Source organism: Bos javanicus, chromosome 6 (genome assembly GCF_032452875.1).
Source record: "Bos javanicus breed banteng chromosome 6, ARS-OSU_banteng_1.0, whole genome shotgun sequence".
In the NCBI taxonomy this organism is placed as follows: Eukaryota; Metazoa; Chordata; class Mammalia; order Artiodactyla; family Bovidae; genus Bos; species Bos javanicus.
In genome coordinates, this window is record NC_083873.1 from 81,580,233 (window position 1) to 81,595,280 (window position 15,048).

Sequence of the window (15,048 nt, forward strand, 5' to 3'; positions counted from 1 at the left end):
CTGCAATGTGAGAGACCCGGGTTCAATCCCTTGGTTGGAAAGAACCCCTGAAGAAGGAAACGACAACCCACTCCAGTACACTTGCCTGGAAAATTCCATAGATGGAGGAGCCTGGTAGGCTACAGTCCATGGGATCACAAAGAGTCGGACATGACTGAGAGACTTCACTTTGTTATTTGTAAAGAGGGCAATGACAGTGAGACTACAATTAGGGAGTAGAGCGATTCATTTAATAAATATTTTAAGGTAGAACTGGAAAAATTCAACCTAGTAATAATCCATAAATGTTATTAAATCTTCCAGCAGAAAGAGACTACAGTGAGTCTTATCTCTTAGGCTAGTGCCACAACAAAGCTAGTAAATATGAATTTTTTAACCTGAGTTTTGAGGACACCCAGTGCTAGAAATTTTAAAACCTGCCTTAATGGATACATTTAAAACTTAAGAAAAATCAGGTTGTTACAAATAAATTATATTATTTTACTATTGTTATATATTTTTATATTATTATAAAATCATAGCCTTTTAAATTTGATAAGAAACTTTGAGATCATATATTTTGAAATGTTCACCTTAGTTATGAATAATGCACATCTTTGCATCTTATTGTATAGTTCAAAGATTGAGTTTTCTTTGAGAGCTGAAGAAATTAATGTGGTAATAATTTCAAGTAGCATTATATTATTTTGATAATAGAAAATGTAGATATTAATATTTGAATATTTTGCTGTTTTTTATGTTTATATAATGATTGGTCTGAGGAAATATTACAAGAGGAAATTTTAGGTTTTCTTTGAAAATGAAAAAAGGTAGGCAAGTATATAATGTTTCAAAAACTTGAATAGTTAAAACTGCATTTAGGACAAATGCACATGATCTTTGAAGTTAATCAGTGATATGGTTTTCTTTCTGAGCTTTGATTTTTTCAAGCATATCTAATGGATTAGATTTCTGAAAGTCATTGGGAAAATTTTATGTGGTGACATTGTGTTTCCACTGCTATTTATTCCACAACTATTATGTGCCTGTTATTTGCAAAGAGTATCATATTATTTGACTTCCTTTTATATTCAAATGGAAATGTTATTTAGTTATATTTACAGTGTCTATTCATTAAAACTTTGCCAATGAATTAATGCAAGCTAACCTCAGTTAACATTATTGAGCACATAAAATGTTCTAAGTTCTCTATTAAGGACTTCACATGTATTTTCACATTTGATGTTCACAACTCTCTGGGGTCATACTTGTCTTAGTTTTGTAAGTGAAGAAGTAGAGACTAAGGGCTTTCAGTAATTTGCTCAGTGTCTCAAGGTAACAAGTGACCAAAGTCACCATCTATTGGATGACAAATGCATGATTCTATCACTACACTAAGCTCCTTCAAAGCAAATTAAACATCAGTGTATAATGCATCTCTTAATTTTTATATAAATTCATCTTACAAATCACAAAGAGTAAATTATTTTTGGAAATACATATTTTATAGGAGGAGAGGTCAAAAATGAGGGCTGGAGTTGACTGTCTCCTATTAAACTGCCTTTGTATTAAACTGCCTGTTTTGTTCTGATTTGTACTAGTTTTGTGAGGGAGAAGTAAGGCAAACTTTAGCTCATTTGCCACACATTTCACATGACAATATACTTTTATCCACTTATCTCTAAAGAGGAATTATTAATTTGATGTACTGAGTTTTGTCAGTGTAAGTAATTGAAAGATGCTTAATGAGATGACAATAATGACAAAAACTAATAAATGCTTAATGTGTTATGTATTATTCTAAAGTAAAGTATATTATTCTAACTTTACAAACATCTATTTATGTAACCCTTACAACAATCCTGTGAAATTAGTATCTTTTTCAGATGAGGAAACAGCCACAGAATGGTGAGCTAAATTGCTCAAGGCTGCCTAGAACTAAGAAGTGATGTTAAGTAAAAATAATAATTAAAAAAGAAGTGATGTATTTTCACAAAGGCTATCTGATTCCAGAGTCTGTGATCTTAACCATTAGTGTTTAATCTGAAATGGAAGGATAGATCCCTCAATGACTTCTCAGACCAACTCCATTGCCTATAGCTTTCTCGGGCACTATACAATATTGATCATCCCTTTTTGTTTTTTGCCACTTTCCCAATTTATTAGATCCTTCTTTAATGGCACTTAGATGTATTTAAGCTTCCCAAATCTTAAGAATACAATTGCCTCCATCCCAGTTATTCTTATAACTAACTGCCACATTCTTTCATTCTCTTTAAAGCCAAACTTTTTAAGAGAATTGTCTATACTAATTAACCCTACTGCCTTGTAGATATGTATTCTCCATACAAATTCCAATCTGTAAAATGCAGCTACAACTTCTCCTGAAGATTTTACCTCTAGGGTCATCATCATTGCCCTTTTGTCACTGAACATGATGAGATTTGAAAAAATATCCTTTCTATATTGATATCTCAGTAGTTTTTAACACTGTAAAATCTTTTATCCTCTTTATTAAGCTGGTTTCCTTGCCTACTTCTTAAATACTATTCTGCCACCTTTGCTGGCTTATCACTCTAAAATAATCTTGTGAATTATAAAGTGTTAGTGTTAGTAACTCAGACTCTTTGTGTCCCCATGGACTGTAATCCACCAGGCTCCCATTCCCTTCTCCAGTGGGTCTTCCTGACCCAAGGATTGAACCTGGGTCTCCTGCATTTCAGGAGGATTCTTTACTATCCAAAACACTAAATTGTAAAGCTATGTGCATTTTTTGCTTTACATTTGTTAAGTTTAATTGCCATTTAAAATATTTTAGGGACTTCCCTGGTGGTTCAGACTGTAAAAGTATCTGCTTACAATGTGGGACACCTGGGTTTGATCCCTGGGTTGGGAAGGTCCTCTGGAGAAGGCAATGGCAACCCACTCCAGTACTCTTGCCTGGAAAATCCCATGGACAGAGGAGCCTGGTAGTCTACAATCCATGGGGTCGCAAAGAGTCGGTCACAACTGAGCTGTCTGACTGTCATTAAAATATTTTAATGACATTTTGATGATTTTAATGACAAATTGGACATGGTGAATGCAGAAATGTATGGGAATAGAAATGTGGCATGAGTTTGATAGTGCAGCAAGGGTAAGTCAATGAAGGAATCACTGGATCTCCACATTTTGTTCAAAAGTAATTGCATCTAGGTTGCTTCCATGTTCTAGCTATTGTAAATAGTGCTGCAATGAACAATGGGATACATGTGTCTCTCTTTTTTTTTAATTAATTAATTTATTTTAATTGGAGGCTAATTACTTTACAATATTGTGGTGGTTTTTGCCATACAATCACATGAATCAGCCATGGATGTACATGTGTTCCCCATCCTGAACCCCCTCCCACTTGCCTCCCCATCCTCTCTCTCGGGTCATCCCAGTGCACCAGCCCTGAGCACCTTGTCTCATTCATTGAACCTGTATTGGTGATCTATTTCACATATGATAATATACATGTTTCAATGTTATTCTCTCAGATCATCCCACCCTCTCCCTCTCCCACAGAGTCCAAAAGACTGTTCTATACATCTGTGTCTCTTTTGCTGTCCCACATATAGGGTCATTGTTACCATCTTTCTAAATTCCATATATATGCATTAATACACTGTATTTGTGTTTTTCTTCCTCACTTACTTCACTCTGTATAATAGGCTCCAGTTTCATCCACCTCATTAGAACTGATCCAAATGCTTTCTTTTTAATAGCTGAGTTTGTGTATATGTACCACAGCTTTCTTTCAATTTTGGTTTTCTCAGGGTATATGCCTAGGAGTGGGATTTCTTGGTCATATGGTGGTTTTATTCCTAGTTTTTTAAGCAATTTCCATACTGTCTTCCATAGTGGCTATATCAACTTACATTCCCATCAACATTTGCTGTATGGCTCAGGAAACTCAAACAGGGGCTCTGTATCAACCTAGAGGGGTGGGATGGGAAGGAAGATGGGAGGGAGTTTCAAAACAGAGGGGATATATGTATACCTGTGGCTGATTCATGTTGAGTCTGGCAGAAAACAGCAAAATTCTGTAAAGCAATTATCCTTCAATAAAAAATAAATTAATTTAAAAAAAGTAATTGAAAAGTGGTAGAATGTTTATGCTCAACAAAAGTCCTTGCTCGGTATTTTAGAAACTGTCTCATTTTCTTGCAGTCTGCTCGCTAACTGCCATAGCCTGTGGTACTGTCTCCTTCTGGACATTGGCCCTGACCTACTCATTTTAGAAGTCCATGTGGGCTTCTGTGAAATATACTGATGCTTTACTACTACAATCCCTTGCCATGAGCTTACAGTCACTCTGCAAACACCTCTGCTTTCATAAAACCATCTTAGTGCCCAAAGAACGAACAAGGCTGTTTGGAGGGATCTGAGTGAACACTGTGATCCTCTGAGTTATACTGTGTCAGAGTGTACAGGAAATCCTGCAATAGACCTTTTAGTTAAATATCTTTGCTCTTTTAACATATAATCTGTGTCTTCATAGAATTCTTAGGCACTGGAATGGAGAACATATCAGAGAGTCAATATTACAGAATCGTCATCTCCTGAACGACAAAGCTTAACTGTGTGTAAGTGGGTCTAACTCCTTGGCTGGCTCTGTTTTTGCTAAGGATGGGTGGTCCCAGACCACCTGCCACAACTGTTCGTAGAATATCTTTCCTGCTTTGACTCAAGCTTGAATCCTGCTCAGAACTTAAAATTATAATGTGGAAAATGAACAATGCTGGCTAACTGAGTGTATAAAAAAGTGCATTTTCCTCTTTTTTGTGGCTCAATTCTAATTTGATAGCTTGCCCTAGTGGCTGGGCTTCCCTGGTGGCTCAGCTGGTAAAGAATCCACCTGCAATGTTGGAGACCTGGGTTCAATCCCTGGGTTGGGAAGATCAGTTGGAGAAGGAAATTGCAACCCATTCTAGTATTCTTGCCTGGAGAAATCCATAGACAGAGGTGCCTGGTGGGTTACAGACCATTCAGTCGCAAACAGTCAGACTCAACTGGGCAACTTTTACTCACTCACTCTAATTTGATACAGTTCTCTTAAAATCAATTCTGAATGAATTTTAAAACATCATTTTTGTATATCATTCATACTTTTCTTTTTATCAGGAAATGTGATTTTCCTTTGACTTGCATGTTGATATTAGGCTAGAAATTACTTTAGTTAAAAGTGCCTTCTGTAGTTAAAACACAGATTAAAACTGACACATGGATGTACATGGGCTCCTGTTTTGGACACAGGCTTGTCTGCAGATACACTCAGGTTCTAATGACAGTCTCATGCAGATTTCCAGTGTGGCCTTAGACCATTCAGTTTCCCTTTCTCTATTGAACTCTGTCTATAAAACTGGGCAAACAAAGCTCACAAGGTTTCTGAGAATTACTTCTCATATGAGGTTCAGAAACAGGACAGAAAAATCAATGTGCTCAATATTATAATCTCCTTAATCTATAAAATGGTAGGTTTTTAGAGTCAAAGGAAACAAGGCCAAACTTGACCAGGAAAAAAAAAAAAAAAACAACTCACCTACCTATTTCACCTACAATAGCTTTTTGCATTTCTGTACTAACAATTCATGTAAGTAGGCAGTCAGACAGCTAGAGTCAGTCATCACCCTACCGGCTCTCCCTCATTATATTCTTATGGCTTTCTCTCTCATTTCATTTGCGTCAGAATTCCTATGATTACACTATTTTAAATTAATTTATCTCCTCACTTTTGAATACTTTCTATGAAATTACTTTTCTACATTTTAATACTGTCTAATACAGATGTACATAATGGATATAGTAAAAGTTATGTATGTGTATGTGCATACATCTGTATATATTTATCACATATTTTTGTCTATCCATTCTCCCTCTGTAATAATATAAGCTCTATCATGGCAGGTGTTTAAAATGTTTTGGTCTCCACTGTATCTTCAGGATCAGACCAGAACCTGGCACACAAGAAATTTAATCAAGCGATTGTTTCAATAAGTACCAACCAAATGAACGACTAATCCCTTAGCTATAGCTCTAATAAGTAGGTTACTCAGGTTACAGAAAAATTACTGTTGTTTATTAATGTGTTTTTACCTACAAAATAAATAAATTTGAATTGGACCTTATGTATGTAAAACTGTTTTCCTTCACAATGGTGAATCTGAAAATCCATTAATTTCATCACAGAACAATAATTTAAACAACAGTAATGATCATTCAATGAAATATAACAAAGATATTTGAGTGATTTCTTTGAACCAGGCATCAGAAGAAATGATCTCTCTCTGTCTGTGTCTCTCTCTCTTCCTCTTTCAATATTTCTTCTAACTGAATGTACCCAACATTTCTATGGGTACCCCTATATAGATGAGAAAACTGAGGGAGTGGGTGAATGATGACAACCTGGCCCAAGAGTTTGAGCTATGACAATAATCCAGGGCAATTATTTATTTTGTCCATACCTGAAATGGCTTCCTTGGTGACTGAGATGGGAAAGTATCTGTCTGCAATGCAGGAGACCTGGGTTCAATCCCTTGGTCAGGAAGATCCCCTGGAGAAGGGAATGGCAACCCACTCCAGTAATCTGGCTGGCGAATTCCATGGATAGAGGAGCCTGGTGGGCTACAGTCCATGGGGTCACAAAGAATCTGACACAACTGAGCAATTAACAGTTTCAGTTTCATACTTGAAGTGCTTCCTAATTTTATGCAAATTTGTCTTGTTTATATCTTAGGGGAAGAACTCTTTAATTTTCTAGTTACATGAAGCACTGAGAGAAAGAGAGAGAGAGAATTTGATAGATTTTCAAAGTTAAATACTCATCATAGTCCAAAAAGTATAATGCCTAATTATTTTCTTTAAATAAGATATATTGTGGTTTTAGATTAAATTACATGTGGAACTCATCTAATAGCCTCTCTGTATTAAATTCAAATAAAATAATTTTGTAATTAAACTCCCTCTGGGTCTAAAATAAAACCTACTTATTTAAAAATGTTAGATTTTTAATATGATACAGTATTTGTGTCACAAGTTCTCTGAAATTTGTATCATAATTTCTCTGAAATTATTCTGATGAAAAATACTTCTTTGAATTTAAATTCCCATCCTTATAGCAGAGGATCCAGTTCTCCTCTAGATGGATGGATTTCCTATAAAGAGTTTCATCAAAGTTCTTATTACCCTGTTGCAAACATGCCTACATGGTGGTGGTTTGGTTGCTAAGTCGTGTCCAACTTGCAATCCTATGGACTGTACCGTGCCAGGCTCCTCTGTTCATGGGATTCTCCAGGCAAGAATACTTGACTGGGTTGCTATTTTCTTCTCTAGAGGATCTTCCTAACCCAGGAGTCAAACCCAGGTCTCCTGCATTGCAGGCAGATTTTTTTACTAACTGAACTATGAAGGAAGCCTTTTCTATAGGCAAAAATAAAATATTTTAATGATATCCCTGTCTTCTTTGTTTATGACAAATGTTCTATAATGACCTAAAATTTATAAATGTCATCCTTTTTGGGGGCACTTCATGAGCAACAGTGTGATATCCTCATAACATCTTGTATTATTCTACCATTAAGCATATGAAAGAGAAGTTTCATTTTTGGATCTTGTTTTGCACATAGATTAACATTTAAAACTGTTTTTATAATTAATGTACCTAGAATTTACCTTCTCCTTTAGGAATTTTATTTTTCCTTCAATAAAAGCTTATTGTTTTGTTATTAGAGAGTAGCAGATAATGGCTTTCTTGAGAAACAAATATTTGCATGAGAGCTTGAGAGAACAAAACCACTCTACCTGAAAAATAATTTAACTGTGAGGCTTTAATGCAAGTATATTTTCTCTATTTGTATAAGAGAAAACACAGATTAAAAATATGGCAGAATTTGGACTTCTATTTTAAACCTATTTATTTCAATATTATCTAGTTAATAGCATTTGCAACATAAATCATGGGTTCTTGTGACTTTCAGTTGTGTTCAGTAGCTCAGTCCTGTCCAGCTTTTTGCGACCCCATGGACTGCAGCATGCCAGGCTTCCCCGTCCATCACCAACTCCCACAGTATGAGTCAGTGATGCCATCCAACCATCTCATCCTCTGTCATCCCCTTCTTCTCCTGCCTTCAATCTTTCCCAGTATCAGGGTCTTTTCCAATGAGTCAGTTCTTTGCATCAGGTGGCCAAAGTATTGGAGTTTCAGCTTCAGCATCAGTTCTTCCAATGAATATTCAGGACTGATTTCTTTTAGGATGGTCGGATCTCCTTGCAGTCCAAGGGACGCTCAAGAATCTTCTCCAATACCACAGTTCCAAAGCATCAGTTCTTGTGACTTTAGTTTCATGCTATTAATTTCTTTTGTATTCAGATCGAATGATATTTAGTGACTAACTGATAAATTTCATTAAGAAAATATACTTTTTTGGTATCTTTAATACATAAGACACAGACAGAAAAATAAAATTTGAAAAGATTGTTCTTTCTGTGTGTATGTTAGTCACTCAGTCATGTCCAAGTCTTTGGGACCCTAGGGACTATAGCCCACCAGACTTCTCTGTCCATGTGACACTTCAGGCAAGTATACTGGAGTGGATTGCTGTTCCCTTCTCCAAGGATCTCCCTGACCCGGGATAGAGCCCTGGTCTCCTGCATTGCAGGTAGATCTTTTTTACCATTTGAGCTACAGGGAAGTCTGCTTATGTTATGATGAAAAAAATTAACACATACCAATAGGAAACCTCGGTCAGTATGGTAAACTGAGACAAGGTAGGATCAACTCTTAACAATCAGAATCGTAAGCCTCAGCTGAATACAGGTGCTATTTCCAAAACAACACTAATCTCGTGGAATTGACACTCTGTTTTTTTGTTTGTTTGTTTTTGTTTTTCTATAGAAAGTTTGGTCTTAGTGTAACTCCAGAGAATCAGACTCAAAATAGCCCCTGCAAAATGCCCATACAACCCAAGGTCTTGGTACTCCATGAAATTAATAACTGGTAAAGTGAAAGTGAAGTAGCCCAGTCATGTCCGACTCTTTGAAACCCTGTGGACTGTAGCCTACCAGGCTCCTCCATCAGTCCATGAGATTTTCCAGGCAAGACTACTGGAGTAGGTTGCCATTTCCTTCTCCAATAACTGCTGAAGATGAGCTCATTATTAAAATTTACAAAACAATTGAAGAAAAACAAAGTCTTTGTCAGAAAGGGTTTATGCTGCTGCTGCTGCTGCTAAGTCTCTTTAGTCGTGTCCTACTCTGTGAGACCCCATAGACGGCAGCCCATCAGGCTTCCCCATCCCTGGGATTCTCCAGGCAAGAATACTGGAATGGGTTGCCATTTCCCTCTCCAATGCATGAAAGTGAAAAGTCAAAGTGAAGTCACTCAGTCAGTCCGACTCTTAGCGACCCCATGGACTGCAGCCCACCAGGCTCCTCTGTCCATGGGATTTTCCAAGCAAGAGTACTGGAGTGGGTTGCCATTCAAAAGGGTTTATAGATACAACAAAACAGAGAATAGACCTTCAAAAATCTGATCTGTTAAAAAAAAAATCAATTAAACAAAAATAAGATGGTCTGTGGAAAAAACATTTGAAAGGAAAACATATCAAATTAAAATTCTAGAAATGAAAAACAGTTATTTAAAAATATCTAAAAGAATGAACTATCTTTACAGAAAAAAAAAAAAAAAACACTTCCTTCTCATAAAGATCTCCTGGGGAAAATTACCAAAATATAACATAAGAAGATACGGGATCTATTTCAACTTATACTTTATAGGAGTTCAAGAAAGGGGAAAAATGGAAAAGAGGCTTATTTGAAAAATATACAGACTGAAATAATTTTATTTTAGAGAAAAGACAAACTCTTATGTTGAAAAATCACTTCTAATCCAAATCAGAGGTAATGAAACCAAACACATGGCAGAATACAGAGCAGTAAATCTTCATGACATCAAAGCTAAATATAGAGGTGTTTTTTTTTTTTTAATATCATATGGAGGAACCAGAATTTCTAAAATGAAAATTTCTGACTGGTTGCAGGCTTATCATGCCCAACAGGGGCCAGAAGTGTCTGAAGATAGGAGTCGGCCCAGAATTCTGTTATGAATTAAGCTTTTATTGAAAAGAAGGGTGAATTATCAGATTTACAAAAACTAATACAATTTTAACTCTCTGATCTTCTTTGAATAAAGCACTAAAGGATATCTGTCAGCAAGAAGAGAATCAAAGACAAAAAGAAGAATGGCATACAAAAAGTAAGGGTAAACAAAAAAAGTAAAATGTTTTCTAAATCTAGTTTTTACTACGAGTTTTAGTAGTAGTAATATAATGATGCTTCTGCTGCTGCTAAGTCGCTTCAGTCGTGTCCAACTCTGTGTGACTGCATAGATGGCAGCCAACCAGGCTCCCTTGTCCCTGGGATTCTTCAAGCAAGAACACTGGAGTGGGTTGCCATTTCCTTCTCTAATGCATGAAAGTGAAAAGTGAAAGTGAAATCGCTCAGTCGGGTCCGACTCGTAGCCACCCCATGGACTGCAGCCTACCAGGCTCCTCCATTCATGGGATTTTCTAGGCCAGAGTACTGGAGTGGGTGCCATTGCCTTCTCCAAATATAATGATAAGTACTATTTATTACTGGTTATTAAAATTAATAATCAATAGTGCTTTGGAGAATATAGGAATATTTGCACTATTCTTATTGCTTAGGGACAGAATATAAATATTAGCTAAGTTTTGAAATTATTCAGTTAAATATGCATGTCAAAATTTTATATTCAATCAAGTAAATAGAATAAAATACATATAATTTTGAAATTAATGAAGGACAAACATATACACATATAGACATGCTGAAGGAAGTAGAAATCAATAAAAGGTAAATATTCTGAAAATTGATGCAAAGGAAATTTTGGTAAGTAGAAGCTACAAAGTAAAATTCAATAAAATTGTATCATTAATAGAAATTAGTGTAGTTGGATTAATAAATCCATTTATATTAGAACCTACTTTGATAAAAGAATGCAATATATGCTACATATGATTTATAGAGAACATACCAAGGATTAAAGGGGGAAGCCAATACAGAGTGACTTCTCTGTATTGAGTGACAATACAGAGTGACTAAGAGTGGGGATTTTATATTAGCTTTGAAAGAAAGACCAGAATTTATGTGGGTCATATTTGGGATGTGGATGCAAAACGGATATTCTAGCCAGTATGAAATAATGTAGTAACATCCAAGAGTGACAAAATTCACCACGTATTTTTGAATTGTGGGAGAGATAATAAGTACACTAGTCTATGTGAAGCAAAACTGTATATGATGGAGAGAGAAAGAGGATTCTCTCATTGGAAGAATTTACATGAGAAGACTAGAGTTAGTGGTGGCAACAAACTGGAACCTGTAATAAAGTCGACTGAGTTTGTGCACTGAATAAATGTGGAACTTTGTGTAAGGTACTGAAATGATCTAATCTACAACCCATTGATAAGGAACATGAAGAAAATAATATAGATTTCATATGTGTATTATGAGTATTGTTAGGTAATTTTTGTTAAGAGCTCAATTTACTATTTAGCAAATGTTAGATCATGGAAGATGTCATCACTCATTATTTTTATAATGTACTTTCTTCTGTAGTGTAATGGTTGAAACTGTCCATCCATATTTTTTTCTTTGGATGGGAGTGGAATGGTGTTTTTTGATGATAGATAGAAAGGCTGGTTGAGAATGAGATCAATAGATCTGCGTGCTTGGAATGAACACTAGACACTTTGCAATAGATTGAATCACTGGCCTCAGTGCTCCATGAGGGAACCTAGTTCACTTGCATGTCTTTAATTTATGATAATGATAATGTCATCATACAGTAAGAGACTAATAAATAGTCTTTAATATTAACAAACATATAGAAGAGTCAAAAGGCAGGATAGCTTCTAAGATACAATAGCTATCCTCAAAATGTTTAAATTGTGGCATTATGATAGTGAATAAACCATATTAAATAAATGTTACTCCAAAAAGTTCACTAGTGGTAAGCACATAAGCACACTAATTCATGTAGTGAAAAATCACAAATATTTTATAAGATTGTTATATAAAATAGAAAAACTATATCATGTTAAGTTATAAATATTAAGTCTCCAAGAACCTCTAATTTTGGAGGCAAAGAAGGTACAGAATATGTGCTGTTATAGCAATAGTCTTCAAAAGCTGAAGTAAACCTCTGGTTTTCCAGAAAGTATATTGGCATGTATAATTTGAAGAGAATAATCGTCCAGACCCTCATGTACCATTTCCTAACAGCAACCTAATTCTGGTCCTCATTTTCTTTTCTAAACTCTCCTTTCCCAATAACTTGTTTTCCCTTTTGCAATAAAAAGGAATACCTTTCATCCACCAATGAGGCACTGCCATATAACAGAAAAAACAAAAACTTCTAAAGAAGCAAACATAGAGATGAATGATAAAAGAATGAGACACTGAAAGCCCTGTGGTCATAAAGTCCTTGTAAAATTTGTTAAAGTGAGCACATTATGACATGTTCTTCTGTCAAAATTTTCACATGGTTACAAACCTGTGCTTTATGTATGTATGTGTATATACATATATATGTGTGTGTGCATGTATTTATTTATTTATATTTATCATCTATCTTTCATTACTATCTTGATACTCAGAAATTAGAGAGCAAAATAAATAGGTATATTAATGTACTTAATGGAATTGATTAGGGAAGAGAGACTTTTCTGACAGAAATTGTATGATTTCCCCATTGTTCTAATAAGTATTTGCTTTATCAATAAGTCAAATTGTGCATGTTTTCATATATTGGAAGACCTAGACTTGCAGCTCAAAATATTCATGAAAGTACATTTGCAATAGCAAAATATATTATGGCAGAAATACATACTTGACAAATGTTAAACTTAGACATTTTAAATGTAGAATGTTTCATCAGGAAAACAGAAACCACTCCATATACTGTAAGCAGGAATGAAATGAAATGGCAAGTTAAGTGCTTAGAAAATCATTGAAAGAGATGAATAATGAAATGATTGGAAAATCTCCACCAGATTTCAGGTTCATTCATAGCTTTTGGAGAATTAAGAAAACTCAGAGAATATCAGAAAATTATTCCAATGAGTATAGCTCCCTGGAGCATTAAGGAAGTTGATTTGCCAAGAAATGTCTTGAGTTTGCCACAAAACTTGTGGCTATTTCAGCCTCAACCTCTGCTGCTCTTGTTCATTCACTAAGACACTCTTTGCATCCCATGAACTGCAACATGCCAGGCTTCCCTGTCCTTCACTGCCTCATGGAGTTTGCTCAAACTCATGCCCATTGTGTTGGTGATGCTATCCAACCATCTCATCCTCTGTTGGCCCCTTCTCCTCCTGCTCTCAATCTTTCCTAGCATCAGAGTCTTTTCCAATGAGTTGGCTCTTCTCATCAGGTGGCCAAAGTATTACAGCTTCAGCACCAGTCCTTCCAATGAATATCCAGGTTGATTTCCTTTAGGATTGACTGATTTGATCTTCTTGCAGTCCAAGGGAGTCTCAAGCGTCTCTTCCAGTTCCACAATTTGAAAGCATCAAGTTTTTGGTGCTCAGTCTTCTTTATAATCCAACTCTTACATCCATACATGACTTGTGGAAAAACCATAGTTTTGACTATATGAATGTTTGTTAGCTAAATGATGTTTCTGCTTTTTAATACACGGTCTAGGTTTGGCATAGCTTTCCTGCAATGGAGCAAGTATCTTAATTTCCTGGCTGCAGTCAGCATCAGAAGTGATTTTGGAGCCCCCAAAAATAAAATCTGTCACTGTTTTCACTTTTGCTCCTTGTATTTGTCATAAAGTGATGGGACTGGATGTGATTATCTTAATTTTTTGAATGTCAAATTTTAAGCCAGCTTTTTCACTCTCTTCTTTCATCCTTATCAAGAGGTTCTTTAGTTCCTCTTCACTTCCTGTCATTAGAGCGGTGTCATCTGCATATCTGAGGTTACTGATATTTCTCCTGGCAATCTTGATTCCAGCTTGTGAATCATCCAGCCTGGCATTTTGCATGAAGTACTCTGCATTAAAGTTAAATAAACAGAGTGACAACATACAGACTTGTCATTCTCCTTTCTCAATTTTGAACTAGTTCATTTTTCCATGTCTGGTTTTAATTGTTGCTTCTTGACCAGCATATAGGTTTCTCAGTAGACAGGTTAGGTAATCTGATACTCTCATCTCTGAGAATTTTTCAGTTTGTTGTGATCCACATAGTAAAAGGCTTAGTGGTCAATGAAGCAGAGGTATTAATAGATATGTTTCTGGAATTCCATTGGTTTCTCAGTGATCCAATGAATCTAGGCAATTTTATCTCTGGTTCCTCTGCCTTTTCTAAATCCAGCTTGTACATCTGGAAATTCTTAGTTCATGTATGACATGATTTTAACTTGAAGGATTTGAAACATAACCTTGCTAACGTGAAATGAGCGCAATAGTATGGTAGCTTGAACTTTCTTTGGCATTGATCTTCTTTGGGATCGGAATGAAAACTGACCTTTACCAGTCCTGTGGCCACTGCTGAGTTTTTCAAATTTTCTGGCATACTGAGTCCAGCACTTGAACAGCAGTATCTTTTTGGATTTGAAATAGCTCAACTGGAATTCCATCACCTCCATTACCTTTGTTTGTAGTACCACTTCCTAAGGACAACTTGACATTACACTCACAGATGTCTAGTTCTAGGTGAATGACCACACCATTGTGGTTATCCGAGTAATTAAAACCTTTTTCATATAGTTCTTCTGTGTTTTCTTGCCACTTCCTCTTAATCTCTTCTGCTCTGTTAGGTCCATACTGTTTCTGTCCTTAATTGTGCCCATCCCTGCATGAAATATTCCCTCGATATCTCCAATTTTCTTGAAGAGATCTCTAGTCTTTCCCATTCTACTGTTTTCCTCCATTTTTAGCATTGTTCATTTAAGAAGGGCTTCTTATCTCTCCTTTCTCTTCTCTGGAACTCTGCATTCAGTTGGGTATATCTTTCC